Below are 16,385 nucleotides of genomic sequence, written 5' to 3'. Positions count from 1 at the left end.
CAACATGGGGCACTACTAGCTGCCTTAGCCAGGCAGAGACATACTTTTAGAGTGAATCTCTGTCTTTTGTTAGGAAGCTTATCTCTACTGCAGGTCCTGTACGGCAAAACATGACCTTGAAGTCCAGGCGTACTGCCAGTTCTTCTGGGATATTTGTAAAATTTTTGGGTGCTGCCACCTTGTTTGAGTAAAAGAAAAAAAATGTTTTTACTCTTTCTGTTAAAAATGCCCTTACAGGGATTGTATTGCATTGCTTTTTCCCTTTTAAAGCTCAAAATGTACTGGAACTTGGTTAAGCTTGCCATTCTGATTCATGGAATCTGGTCCCTATAAGATAAACTAAAAGCTGTGATGGAGGCACCTGCCAGATACCTGGGCACCCCGGCTAATGTAACAAACGATACCATGTTAACAAACCAAACAATATTTGAATGGGTGTCCAGGTTCTTCTCTCAGTTCCTTATGAATTTTCAAGATTACAGCTTAGGGACTATGTTAGCATTTGGGATATTAGACCTTTTGAAAGTATCTCTTATAATAGCACTTTACACCATGTGGAGGAAGCTTTTCCCGGAAACAGAGAATGTTGAATGGCAGGGAAAGTGGAGAGTTTTAGGAAATAAATTAGAAGCATGGGGTCCCCCGATGCCATGGGATTTTACTCCTGAACACTTGCAGGATCCTGAGGAGCTAGGCCTGTATCTGAGTAATGGGTGTTGCGGCTCAGAAAGATCTGAGGTGGAACAGCTTATCTGGGGCTTGGCTTATGCTTACCGAGGTATATGTACTGTTCTGGAGAGAGAGAGTGTCCAAACTGAGGCTCAGACCAAAGAGGAAAACCTCCCAGGCACATCTGACCAGCCAAAGAAAGCACCGGTATCAAAGTCAGTTGCCCCGGTGGAAGGCCAGAAATGGAAACGTGTGTCCTCACGCCTAGAAAGCAAAGAAGAGGTGGCGAAAGAAGAGGAAGATACAGGCGAGGGGGAGGCCTCAACACCACCACCACCAAGAAAGGCAACAGAGAAAAGTGAGAGGCGTGGACATAGTGATGATGAGGATGATGAAAGAGTCAAAGTTACCACGTTTCGTCGACCCATGAAAATGTCTGAGATCCAAGGCTCAAGAAAGGAGTTTATTTGACGTCCGGATGAGAGTATTGTCACTTGGTTGCTTTGGCGTTGGGACAACGGGGCCAAAGCGTGTCCCTCGACTGTAACGAAGCTCGCCAACTAGGAAACATTGCCCGTGATCTGGCTGTCGACAGAGGGATCAGCAGGTATATGGATGGAATCGCCAGCCTCTGGCAACAGTTAGTAGCTGTGAGGGAAAGATATCCCTACAAGAGTGACCTGGCACCTAAAAGTGAAAAGATGGAGAACTATTGAGGAAGGCATCCAGTATTTGAGAGAAACGGCTGTGGTGGAAATGCTGTATGATCCCACGTTTGATCCTGAAGATCGGGACCATGATCCAGAGAAAGTAAGGAGTACACCCGAAATATGTCAGAAGCTTCCAAAAACAGCACCAGAAAGGTACGCCGGTACACTAGTGACAATGTTCAACAGATATGAGGACCAAGACAGAAAACCCCCAGTTTTTGAACAGATTCTTACACTTCAAAACTTTGAACAAAAACTTCCACCATCACATGCTTCCATTTCAGCCATATCAAGGTTAGAAGGACAGATGGGAGACGTGTTAGAGAAAGTATCCCGACTGATTGATAGGGTTGAAATGATTGCAGCTATCAGAAGCAAACGCCGTCCTGCTCGAGCAAATGACAGCACTCACTTCACTAACTTCATGTCACGCGTGGCTCTGTGGAGTTACTTACTTGAAAATGGAGAAGATATGAAGGAATGGCATCAAAAGCCCACCCCTGCACTGCGAGCACGGGTGAGAGAATTACAACACAGACCAACGACCAGTGAAGTTGTTCCTGTCACTACAGGTAACCAATAGAGGGGCCCTGCCCTCAGCCAGAGGAGGGAGAGGGATAATAGAGTGTATTGGACTGTGTGGATTCGGTGGCCTGGCACATCAGAACCACAAAAATATGAGGCACTGGTGGATACTGGTGCACAGTGTACCCTAATGCCTTCGAGTTATAAAGGGACAGAACTGATCTATATCTCTGGAGTGACTGGGGGCTCTCAGGAATTGTCTGTGTTGGAGGCAGAAATAAGCCTCACTGGTAAAGACTGGCAGAAGCATCCTATAGTGACCGGAACGGGGAGGGGGCTCCATGCATACTCGGTATAGACTATCTCAGAAGGGGGCACTTTAAGGGCTTTTGGAATAGCTGCTGTGGACACAGACAACATTAAGCAGCTATCTGTTTTACCTGGCCTGTCAGAAGATCCATCTGTTGTGGGGTTGCTACAAGTGGAGGAGCAACAGGTACCAATTGCTACAGAAATGGTGTACAGATGGCAGTACCGCACCAACAGGGATTCCTTGCTCCCCATTCATAACTTGATCCGTCAGCTAGAGAGCCAGGGAGTGATCAGCAAAACTCACTCACCTTTTAACAGCCCCATATGGCCAGTGCGTAAAGCCAGTGGAGAATGGAGGCTGACGGTAGATTACCGTGGCCTGAATGAAGTCACACCCCCACTGAGTGCTGCTGTGCCAGACATGCTACAACTCCAGTACGAACTGGAGTCACAAGCAGCCAAGTGGTATGCCACCATTGACATTGCCAATGCCTTCTTTTCAATTCCTCTGGCCACAGAATGCAGGCTGCAGTTTGCCTTCACCTGGAGGGGCGTTCAGTACACCTGGAACCGTTTGCCCCAGGGGTGGAAGCACAGTCCAACCATTTGCCATGGGTTGATCCAAACTGCATTGGAACAGGGTGGTGCTCCTGAGCATCTGCAATACATTGATGACATTGTTGTATGGGGCAATACAGCAGAGGAAGTCTTTGAGAAAGGAGAGCAGATTATCCAAATTCTCCTACGAGCTGGCTTTGCTATCAAGCAAAGCAAAGTGAAAGGGCCTGCACAAGAAATTCAGCTCCTAGGTATGAAGTGGCAAGATGGACGTCGTCACATCCCAACAGATGCGATTGACAAAATTACTGCCGTGTCTCCACCCACCAGTAAGACAGAAACCCAAGCTTTTCTGGGGGTAGTGGGCTTTTGGAGAATGCATGTTCCAAACTACAGTCTCATTGTGAGCCCTCTCTATCGGGTGACGCAGAAGAAGAATGATCTTGTATGGGGCCCTGAGCAGCAGCAGGCTTTTGAGCAAATTAAGCAGGAGATAGCCCGTGCTTTGATAGCCAGGGCCATTGCGGATGGGACAGGATGTAAAGAACATCCTCTACACTGCTGCTGGAAAGGAAGGTCCCACTTGGAGTTTGTGGCAAAAAGCTCCTGGAAAGACCCGAGGCCGACCCCTCGGATTCTGGAGTCGGGCCTACAGGTGGTCTGAGGAGCGCTACACTCCAACTGAGAAGGAGATCTTAGCCACGTACGAGGGGGTTCGAGCTGCTTCCGAAGTAATCGGTACTGAAATGCAGCTCCTCCTGGCACCTCGACTGCCAGTGCTGAGCTGGATGTTCAAAGGGACAGCTCCCTCTACCCATCGTGCTACTGATGCCACTTGGAGTAAATGGACTGCACTGATTACACAAGCGAGCTCGGATGGGGAACCTCAACCGTCCAGGAATCCTGGAGGTGATCATGGACTGGCCTGAAGCTAAGAAGTTTGGAACAATGCCAGCAGAGGAGGTGTCACGTGCTAAAGAAGCCCCACCATATAATGAACTACCAGACAACAAAAAGAGATATGCCCTGTTCGCAGATGGATCATGTTGCATTGTGGGTAAGCACCGCAGATGGAAATCTGCTGTGTGGAGCCCCACACGACAAGTTGCAGAGGCCACTGAAGGAGAAGGAGAATCAAGTCAATTTGCAGAGGTAAAGGCTGTCCAGATGGCCTTAGATATTGCTGAATGAGAGAGGTGGCCAGTGCTTTATCTTTACACTGACTCATGGATGGTGGCAAATGCTTTATGGGGGTGGGTACAGCATTTTGTGGGAACAAAATGGTTGGCAACGGAGGGGTAAACCTATTTGGGCTGCTGAACTGTGGAGAAACATTGCTGCCCGAATAAAGAATATGGTTGTAAAGATGCGCCACGTAGATGCTCATGTTCCTAAGAGCCAGGCAACTGAAGAACAACAAAATAACCATCAGGTAGATCGAGCTGCCAAAGTTAAGGTGGCTCAAGTAGACTTGGACTGGCAACACAAGAGTGAATTATTTCTAGCTCGGTGGGCCCATGAGACCTCGGGCCATCAAGGAAGAGATGCAACATATAGGTGGGCTAGAGACCGAGGGGTGGACTTAACTATGGATGCCATTGCACCAGGTTATCCATGACTGTGATACATGCGCCACAATTAAACAAGCCAAGAGGATGAAACCTCTTTGGGAGGAAGGACGATGGCAAAAGTATAAATATGGGGAGGCCTGGCAGGTTGCCTTTGCGTTATGTGCTCACCATGGTGGAGGCAACTACTGGGTGGCTTGAAACATATGCAGTACCCCATGCTACCGCCCGAAACACCATCTTAGGGCTCGAGAAACAAATCCTATGGTGACATGGCACTCCAGAAAGAATTGAGTCCGATAATGGAACTCATTTCAAAAAATTCTCTTGTAAATACTTGGGCCAAAGCTCATGGCATCGAGTGGATTTATCATATCCCCTATCATGCACCAGCTTCTGGTAAAATTGAAAGGTACAATGGGTTGTTAAAAACAATGTTGAAAGCAATGGGTGGCGGGACATTTAAGCACTGGGAGAAGAATTTGTCAGAAGCCACCTGGTTGGTCAACACCAGAGGATCCATCAGTCGCGATGGTCCTGCCCAATCCAGCTCTCTACCTACTGTAGAGGGAGATAAGGTCCCTGTAGTACATGTGAAGAACTTGTCGGGAAAAGCGGTTTGGGTTCTTCCAGCTTCTGGAGAGGGCAAAACTCTCCGTGGGACTGTTTTTGCTCAGGGACCTGGGTCTACTTGGTGGGTGAAACAGAAGAATGGGGATGTTCAGTGTTTTTACCACAAGGGAATTTGATGTGGGGAGAGTGCCCTCAGTAATTCTATTAGCATGTATATATGTATATACGTATGTTGTATGTGTTTGTATTTAATGCTTGTGAATCATTGTTTCTTTATGTATATATATATATTAAGCATGATGAAATGATGTTGAATAAGGGGTGGAATGTTATGGTTTTATGATTTTTGTTGTATTACTGATATTCCACATCATGACATCGTGTGGTGTATTGGGAGTTAAGGAGTTAATGCTCCACCTCTGTGGATCGTCGATAGTTCTGGGTGTACCTGTTTCAGAAGAGAACTACATTCCCCAGAGGACTTTGCGATGCTTTGCATTTTTACATATTTCCGCCCAGAGGGAAAGATAAAAACTGTCTGCGGTCACGGGACTCTCTCTTCCCTTCAGGACCGAGCTCGGCAGTGGGTGTTTGATGCAGCCGTCCGCCTTCAGCGTTAGCGTAAGGCCTTCGGTTTATCGGACACTCTCTCTTGTTCATTTTATTTGATTCATTTGCCTCAATTCCAATTATATTATATTATATTGTGTTATTTTTCTTTCTGATATCTTATTTACTAAATTAGCTTTCCTCCTCAGATCGTTGCGGCTGTTTTGTTCCTAGGCACATCTCCCTTCTCCTTTTTTTCCCTTTTCCCCTTCCCCTCCCCTGCCTCAATTGTCACGGTACCGGGTCAAACTGTCCCGCAAACCAGTGACAACTACCTATAGAACAACTCAAAATATACCATCATCTATACTACTTCTTTGTGAAGTACCATCCTTTGGAGTTATTTACCCCACACTAACACTAACCCTAACTCAAGTCCTAACCCTAACAATTATTGTAAATCTAAATCTATAAACCTAACAATAACACAAACCCTAACTCTAAACCTAACCTTAACCCTAAAAATAACCTAACCATTCCCTAACCCTAAATTTAACCGTTCCCTAACCCTAACAGTAACCCTAACCGTAGGGTTCTAAACCCTACCCTAACACTATCCCAAACCCAAACCAAACCCAAAACTTAACCCTAACCCTAAAACTAACTCAAGCCCTAACCCTAACTGTAACACTAAACATAATCCTAATCCTAACCCTACCCTACTCCTAACCTAAACGTTAACACTAACCGTAACCCTAACCCTAACCGCAACCCTAACCCTAAACTTATACCTAATCCAAAACCTTACACTAAGACTAATCCAAAATCAAAACGTAACCATATTACTAAAGCGAATCTTCACCTAACCCGCTGAAATTACCTATATCCTTCCCTAACACTTACTGTAAGACTAAATCTTTAACCCTAAACCTTACTCTAAACCTAACACTAATTCTAAAGCTATCACATACCCTAACCCTAACCCTAAATCCAATCATAGACTATCCAGTAACCTAAAATATACCCTAACACTTACTGTAAAACTAAAGCTTTAAACTTAAGCTTAAACCTAAGCCTAACCCTTACCCTCACATTAACCCTAAATCTTAGCCTAACCCTAACCCAAAACTTAACACTAACATAACCCTAACAGTAACACCAACCCAAACCCTAACCCCAAACCTAACCCTGAACATAACCCTAACCGTAACCCTAAGCCTAACCCTACCCTAACTGTATGGGAACTGCTGAATCACGGCCTGACTCATACCCTAACACTTACTGTAAAACTAAATATTTATACTTATCCTTAAACCTATCCCTCACCTTATCCCTCACCCTTATCCCTCACCCTAACCCTAAATCTTAGTCTAACCCTAACCATATAACTTAACCCTATCCCTAACACTAACCCCAACCCTAATCTGTACCCTAACCCTAACCCTAAGCCAAAACCTTACCTTAATACAAAATCAAACATAACCCTTCTACCAAAGCCAGTCTTCACCAAACCCGCTGAAATTACCTAAATCCTTCCCTAACACTTACTGTAAGACTAACACCAACACCAACAAGACAAACACCAACACCAACCCCAAACAAACGCGTAATCCCTATCCCTAACCCTAACCTTAACCCATAACCTTACCATTATCCTAACCATAACCCTAACCCTTACCAAAACCCCAAACACAACCCCAACCCTAAAACCTAACCCAAACGTAACCCTAACACTAAACCTAAACCTAACCCTAACCCTAAACCTAATCTATGACCCTAAACCTGAAGACTTACCCTAACCCTTAGCCTGACCCTAACCCTAATCCTGACCCAAAACCAAACTCTAACCCAAATCCTAACCCTAACCCTAACACTAAACCTAACCTTATCCTTAACATTAACACTAACCCCAATCTCTACCGGAACCTTAACCGAAACCCATACCCGTAACTCCTAACCCTAACCTTAACCTTAACACTAACCCTTCCCCAAAAGCAGCCACAAGCACTAACCCTAACCCTAAACCTAACCCTAACCATACCCATAAACCAAACTCTAACCCTAAACCCTTTCAAATCTTTTCAAATAATCAGGTCCGAATGAAGTGCAAAAGTCTGGCTGTAATCGCTCCTAACTGTGGATTAGGCTTGAAAAAATTTGTGTCTCCTACAGTTCATTAGGCTAATCAGTCGGCTGCCTTGCGCTGTAAAGCGGCTTATCTCCACTGCCAGCTGAGGTCTGATTCAAACATTACGCAGTTTACTCTTATATCAGACTTTGTTCATGGTGTATATAGAAAAGATGGAATGCCCCCTATGTTAGCCAGGGGGGAGTTCTGTTCCCGGCAGGCTCAGCAAGCATTCGCAGAGAATGATAGCATCAGACCTTCATTTCAGTACACATTTGCACATTTTTTCTTTAACATGTTTTGATGACATTTTATATTCCTAAGAAACAAAACTTCTCTCAATTTTTCCTTTTCATACAAACGGACATTATTGATTCCTTTCCCAAAACTGTATGCTGTTCTGATCTTACCAGTGTAGAGGCGAAATTTGAGTGAAGCTGGCTCCTCTCGCAGATTCTGGTGTCTGTCGAACCGGACCTAATATGTCCTAACAAACTTCATCACCGGAGCATCGCAGATTAGCATTTACGAAACTGAGCCGAATCGGACACGAACGACAAACTCGAATAGCTCTTAACCGCGGATTCCTCTTGAAACACATCAATCGCGGTTTCTGCAGCTTGATCCGCTGAAGAAAGACGCGTTTCAGCCTGCTGCCGTTCACTGAAGAGCGGCTTTAAAACGTAGCCTGCTGCGGTCTGTTTCCAACATAAAAGAGATTACCCTTTTGACAGACTCCGTTCCTGGCGTTGTCGATAGAGATGGGGCGGACCTCGGTTTTAAGCTGGGGGAAAGATTCTGTTCCCTTTCTGCTCTGCTAAGGTCCGCAATATATGTCTGCAACAGACGATCTTTTCCGTCCACGTATTCATACTTTTTTTTTGAATTTTCTTGATGTCTTTTTCTTTCACCACTGAATCATCGTATCTCCCCGTTTATTTTTCTGTCACACATAGGTTACTGATTCCCTTCCTGAAAATGTATGCTGTTCTGATCTTATCAGTGTAGAGGCGAAATTTGAGTGAAGCTGGCTCCTCTCGCAGATTCTGGTGTCTGTATAACAGGTCCGAATATTTCCCAACAAACTTCATCACCGGAGCATCGCAGATTAGCATTTACGAAGCTGGCTCCTCTCGCAGATTCTGGTGTCTGTCTAACAGGACCGAATATTTCCCAACAAACTTCATCACCGGAGTATCGCAGATTAGCATTTACGAAACTGAGCCGAATCGGCAACGAACGACAAACTCGAATCGCTCTTAAACGCGGATTCCTCTTGAAACACATCAATCGCGGTATCTGCAGCTTGATCCGCTGAAGAAAGACGCGTTTCAGCCTGCTGCCGTTCACTGAATAGCGGCTTTAAAACGCAGTTTGCTGCGGTCTGTTTCCAACATAAAAGTGATTACCCTTTTGACAGACTCCGTTCCTGGCGTTGTCGATAGAGATGGGGAGGATCCCGGTTTTAAGCTGAGGGAAGGATTCTTTTCCCTTTTTGCTCTAATAGGGTCGGCAATATATGTCTGCAACAGACTATCTTTTCCATCCACGTATTCATACTTTTTAACTGAATTTTCTTGATGTCTTTTTCTTTCACCACTGAATCATCGCATCTCCCCGTTTATTTTTCTGTCACACAGACGTTACTGATTCCTTTTCTGAAATTGTATGCTGTTCTGATCTTACCAGTGTAGAGGCGAAATTTGAGTGAAGCTGGCTCCTCTCGCAGATTCTGGTGTCTGTCGAACCGGACCGAATATTTCCCAACAAACTTCATCACCGGAGCATCGCAGATTAGCATTTACGAAACTGAGCCGAATCGGCAACGAACGACAAACTCGAATCGCTCTTAACCGCGGATTCCTCTTGAAACACCTCAATCGCGATTTCTGCAGCTTGATCCGCTGAAGAAAGACGCGTTTCAGCTTGCTGCCGTTCACTGAATAGCGGCTTTAAAACGTAGCCTGCTGCGGTCTGTTTCCAACATAAAAGTGATTACCCTTTTGACAGACTCCGTTCCTGGCGTTGTCGATAGAGATGGGGCGGACCTCGGTTTTAAGCTGGGGGAAAGATTCTGTTCCCTTTCTGCTCTGCTAAGGTCCGCAATATATGTCTGCAACAGACGATCTTTTCCGTCCACGTATTCATACTTTTTTTTTGAATTTTCTTGATGTCTTTTTCTTTCACCACTGAATCATCGTATCTCCCCGTTTATTTTTCTGTCACACATAGGTTACTGATTCCCTTCCTGAAAATGTATGCTGTTCTGATCTTATCAGTGTAGAGGCGAAATTTGAGTGAAGCTGGCTCCTCTCGCAGATTCTGGTGTCTGTCGAACAGGACCGAATATTTCCCAACAAACTTCATCACCGGATCATCGCAGATGAGCCCGTACGAAACTGAGCCGAATCGGCAACGAACGACAAACTCGAATCGCTCTTAGTCGCGGATTCACCTTGAAACGCATCGATCGCGGTTTCTGCTTCTTGAGCCGCTGAAGAAAGACGCGCTTCAATCCGCAGCCTGCTGCAGTCTGATTCCAAAATATCAGTGATTACCCGTATGACAGACTCCGTTCCTGGCGTTGTCTATAGAGATGGGGAGGACCCCGATGTTAGTGTGGGGGAAAGATTCTGTTCCCTTTCTGCTCTGCTACGGTCGGCAATATATGTCTGCATCAGACGATCTTTTCCGTATACGTATTCGTATTTTTTAACTGAATTTTCTTGATGTCTTTTTCTTTCACCACTGAATCATCACAAATCCCCGTTTATTTTTTAATCACACGGACATTACTGATTCCTTTCCCTTAAAGGGACTGCACTGTGCACTGTAGCCGATTCTGACCTGCTTAGCTGATGAAATTAGATACTTTTTATACAATTCATAAAACATCTATAAACTTTGTTGAATAGTATTTTTCATTTTATTTAATTGTGAACATTTTCAAATTTGTCAGTACTCATTTGTAATGCAGTCAAAAGTTGAAATATGTTTGAAATTAGTTGTCACGATCTTTTACATGCCGTGATAAGCTTCTTTCTTTGACTGATCGTGTGCGATTTTTAAAACAAGAGAAATGAGTACAGCCACGGATTGATTGCAAGTGTGTTTAATGAACAACACTTATGCAGAGCTTTATCTCAAGCAGAAAAAAAAAATGTCATGTTCTATAATATGCCGATTTAAAGCTCACACCCATAATTGTATTTAGCAATAACAATAACATTCCAACTAATCCTAATCCTAAATCTATTCATAAAATGCAAACAAACCCTGTTCCTTTAGCAAATATTAGATCAAATCCTAACCCTAACATGAAATCCATCCCTAACCTTACCGTAAACGTAACCTTAGCTTTAACTGTAACACTAACACCCTAACCCAAACTCTACAACAAACCAAAACTCTAAACCGTGCACTATAGCAGATCATAACCCAATCCCTTTCTCTAGGACTAAAAATCAACTAAACTCGAATTCTATCCCTATGCCAAATACAAGCACTAAACGTGTTCAAAACACTACTCCTATTCCTATTCCTATTTTTGAACCTTACCCAATCGCAAAACAAATCCAGGGCTTAACCCTTCTTTCACCCTAACGCTCAAACTTACCCTACACTACACAAGAAATACCTCTATTGTAATTTTGTCTAGGTAATGCCCTACCTCTATTCTTTAAACCTAGCACTAACTACACACATAATAATACCCTATAATACCTAATATTACCTAATTATTAATAAATAATTACCTAATAAGGCTCCCCTTCCGATAGTGCCAACTTGGCTTTCACCAAGTTCTGGGTCGCCGGTGGTCAAACACTCTGCTGCAGTCAGAGCACCTCCGACGCACCCAGCTTCCACTCTCCTAAGCCGCAGCCCCCTCTTCTAGGGTCATCGCCTCCTTCCCCAAGGGAGACGGATGAGAGCAGGATTGCCACGCTGCCAGTGGCTGACCACTATTCCCTAACGAATCACGTCGGGGTCACCAGATGAAGCCTTTCGGACCCGCCGTCGGCTTCATTCAGGTGTTCGTGATCGTTAGGGACTCATCGGTCTGTCCATTTACCTCGGTGCACACCAATGTGGTGGGTGGTAAAATGGCGTTTATTTGTTCGTAACAACAACTTTTATAGTTTACCATAGTTTCGTTTACGCCCCTCAGGCGCTTGCGTAACTACCTCCTTATCTAGCTGCTACAGGCATTATTACCTTATTTGGTTACAATTGGCACTACTCCCTTATCTGGTTACTATTGGCAACCCCTTGAGGGTGGAATTTTTCTGTGATCACCGCCTACATTCCTTGTGGGCAGAATCTTTCCGTGATCACTGCCTACATTTCCCCCTCCCGATGCATTAATTTCTCTACTGTAATCAGAGAGGACTCTACTCGCGTACATCCCGAAATCCCCGCTTTACGCCTATACATGCTATTGTCCTCTCCGGCAAGCCTTAACCCGTTACATCCCGATACGCTAAATAGCCTAGCCTCTACAACCCTATTACGCGCTCCTTTACAAGCTATTCTGCATCTTTCTATACTCTATGTGATAATTGATTGTACGATCAATCATCCGTTGCGCGCAACCTAACAGAATTTGCAAGAAGCAAGGCAAACATACTAGCAGAAGCAACATAATTATAAGTCCCAAAAGCAGACCCTTCAGTAAATGCACAGTCCATCCCCCAATGTCTCCGAACAGTCCACGCAGCCAATCTCCAATTGGGTCCTCTTCCACGCCGATTTTGTTGACGTGTTCCTTCATAAGCTGCAACTTCTTATGTATGGATTCACTGTGGTCACTAAGATTAAAACAGCACATTCCTGCGATATCCTCACAGCCATGGCCATGAGCCAAAAGCAGGAAATCAATAGCTGCTCGGTTCTGCAGGACCGCATGCCTAACACTTGCGACGTCCGTTAATAAATCGCTGAGGAGTGAAGTTGTTAAATTAGCCTGCTTAACGGACCAGCAAGCCAGTCTCTCGATCTCCTTCAAGGCTTGAGCTGTTCCCTGGTCTGTGAGTGGGGTAATCTTCCGTCTGTCTAAAACATATTTGATTATCTCTCCAGGTGTCATTAGTGTGGAAGGCGCTGCTCTTATAAGCTGTTGAATGTCTGAGTGTGTTTTCTGCCTAAAGCAATCAATAATCACAGGGGCCCGTGCGTCTGATGGGAGATCCGACCCTTCAACCGCTTTTATGAGGCGATTGGCAAAATCCACAAAGGATTCGGATGGGCCCTGTGTAATACTTGCCCAAGGGGCCGTAGGCTCTGCCAAACGAGCGACCTCCCTGAGTGCTTGGAGGGCCGATGCCGTGACAGCAACTAACTCCCCCGGTCTCAAAAGAGCTGCCTGGCCCTCTGGGTTCCCTATCATGCCATCCGCTCTGCCCTTTAAGCGGTCTAAGTTGGTTCGCTCCCCTCGTCCCTGGCCATTAGCAGGGTGCCTGGGATCTCGAGTCGCCGCTGCTACCACCACCTGCAGCTGAGTGTCCCAAGCATCCATCCATAGGGTATATTGGGCAGGATCTAATATAATCCTCATAAGATTTGTGACGTCGTGTGGCAACAATGGGGAGGACATAAGAGCTTCCACCTCTGCCATGGCAATTGGAGACCGCAAACCTTTGGTCCTAACTGTGTCAGCCAACCGCGTTATCGACTTCGGCTCCAGAGGAGTCCAAGCCGATCCCTCAGGTTTAACCACCACAGGCATTGCCACTACGGATGAGCTCTCTGTTGTAAGTTCCTCCCTAATCCTTGCCCAATCAGTTAAAGCCAGCCCAGGGGCTGAGCCAGAGCACCCTGACTCCGCCCTCTGTCCAACCCATCGGGGCGCACCGTCCCGCCCCGCTGATAACATAGCCACACCCTCCTTCTCCGCCCCTCCCAACCCCTCCAAAGAAGGATACAAGCCGCTCCCCACATACGGGGGAGGGGCGGAAGGGACAGAAGCGGCGCAATCGCAATCTGCAACAGCAACGGTTGTTTTTTGTTCGTGCTGCACAGTCGATCCATTCTTCTCCTCCGAGATCTGAGTGGATTTTCCTCCTGTAGAGCAAGTGGGAGAAGCCGCGCCGCCCCCCAAGTCCAACCAAAATTTCGCCTGTTCAGATGTATCCCGTTCCTCCCGGTCTGCTTTAAGCGCTCTCAAGATTAATCCCCAAGTCCTTAACTCCCCCGACTTCCCCAGCACCATCGCTCTCTGGGAGAGCGCTGCTGTAGTGTTATCCCACGAACCCGGGGAATATAAATCTGAGGGAGACGCTAGCAACCCCTCTTTCTGTAAAAACAGTAATAATGCCGCGATCTCCTTCTTAGAAGGAGACGTCTTCCCACAATAAGTCTTACACGCGGACGAAATCACCTTTATGACAGCTTCCATCATCGCCGGACGTCCTCGGTCCCGCGGATCACCACTATTGGGCTCCCCTTCCGATAGTGCCAACTTGGCTTTCACCAAGTTCTGGGTCGCCGGTGGTCAAACACTCTGCTGCAGTCAGAGCACCTCCGACGCACCCAGCTTCCACTCTCCTAAGCCGCAGCCCCCTCTTCTAGGGTCATCGCCTCCTTCCCCAAGGGAGACGGATGAGAGCAGGATTGCCACGCTGCCAGTGGCTGACCACTATTCCCTAACGAATCACGTCGGGGTCACCAGATGAAGCCTTTCGGACCCGCCGTCGGCTTCATTCAGGTGTTCGTGATCGTTAGGGACTCATCGGTCTGTCCATTTACCTCGGTGCACACCAATGTGGTGGGTGGTAAAATGGCGTTTATTTGTTCGTAACAACAACTTTTATAGTTTACCATAGTTTCGTTTACGCCCCTCAGGCGCTTGCGTAACTACCTCCTTATCTAGCTGCTACAGGCATTATTACCTTATTTGGTTACAATTGGCACTACTCCCTTATCTGGTTACTATTGGCAACCCCTTGAGGGTGGAATTTTTCTGTGATCACCGCCTACATTCCTTGTGGGCAGAATCTTTCCGTGATCACTGCCTACAAATTACCTAATTTAAAAAATATTACCTAATTACCTAATACCTAATATTACCCTTAACCTAAACCTAAGCCCAACCCTAACCCTAACCCTAAGCTTAACCCTAACCCCTAACCCTAACCCCTAACCGTAACCCTAACCCAATCCCAACAATTATCCCAACTCCAACCCCAACCCCCAACACCAGCCCCAACCCTATCATTAACACAAACAACCCCAACCCAAACAATAACATCTAAAACCTAACGCTAACCCTAACACTAACCCCCACCAAAACCCCAACCAAAACCCCAACCCAAATCCCAACCCCAACCCCAACCCTAATCCTAACCCTAAACCTAACCCCAACCCTAACTGTAAACGTAAACCTAAACCCAACCCTAAGCCTAAGCCTAACCCTAAACCAAGCCATAATCCTAACCCTAAACTTATACTAACTTTAACCTTAACCCTAATCCTAACAACCCTAATCCCAAACCCAACCCAAAGACAAACTCCAAACTTAACTCTAACCCTAAAACTAACCTTACCCTAAGATGAACACTAACCCTAAAACTAAATCTAACCCTAACCATAACCCGAAACCTAACCCTAACCGTAGTCCTAACCCTAACAATAAACATAAACTGAATCTAACCCAAATTCTAATACTAACACTTAACCCTAACACTAACCCTAACCCAACCCCAAACCCAACCCCAACCCCAAGTCCAACAACACCTAAACCCTAACCCTAACCCTAAACATAACCCTATCTATAACCTAACCCAAACCCTAACGCTAACCCATAACCGTAAACCTAACCTTAACCCAAACCCATACCCTGACCCTAATTCAAAAAGTAACCCAAACCCAAACACTACACTAAACCTAACCCAACCCCAACTGCAATCCCATCCCCAAACCCAACACCAACAACACCTAAACCCTAACCATAACCTTAACCCACACCCTAAAATTAATCCTCACCTATACCTTAACCCTAAACCTACACCTATTCCTACCCTAACCCTACACCTAACCCTAACATTAACCCTGAACCTAACAATAACCCTAAACCTAACACTAATCCAAACCCTAACCCTGACCCTAACCATTAGCCTAACACTAACGCTAAACCTAACCCTAACCCTAACACTAACCCTAAACCTAACCCAATCCCAACCCCTACCCTAACCCCACCCGAACCCCAAACCCAGCTCCAACACTTACCCAACCCCAACAACAACACTAACCCATAAACAAAAACCGTAACGCTAACAATAAACCTCAATCTAACCCTAACCCATAAACCAACCCCAACCCCAACCCCAAAATCGAACCCTAACCCTAACAAAACCCCAACACTAAACCCAACTCTAGCCCTAAACCTAATCCTTAACCCTAAACCAAACCCTGACCCTAAACCTAACCCTAACACAAAGCCTTAAACATAACTCTAACCCTAGCACTAACCTTAAATCGAAAACAAATCCTAACAGTAATATTAAAACCTACCCCAACCCCAGCCCCAAACCCAACACCAACCCCAAGTCCAACAACAACACCTAAAACCAAAACGTAACTCTAACCGTAACCTTAACCCCAAACCTAGCCCAAAAGATAACCCTAACCCTAACCCAAACCCTGACTTTAACCCAGACCCAAACACTAATGCTAAACCTAAACCAAACCCTAATCCAAACAACACTAACTCAAACCTAAATCAAACGTTAACCCTAACCCAACACTAACCCTAACCCTATACCTTAACCCTAACCCTAACGCTAACCCCAAGCCTAA

The sequence above is a fragment of the Cyrtonyx montezumae genome, unplaced genomic scaffold (genome assembly GCF_038088225.1).
Source record: "Cyrtonyx montezumae isolate F1298 unplaced genomic scaffold, pur_monq_1.0 scaffold_9, whole genome shotgun sequence".
Classification (NCBI taxonomy): Eukaryota; Metazoa; Chordata; class Aves; order Galliformes; family Odontophoridae; genus Cyrtonyx; species Cyrtonyx montezumae.
This window is presented reverse-complemented; position numbering follows the sequence as displayed.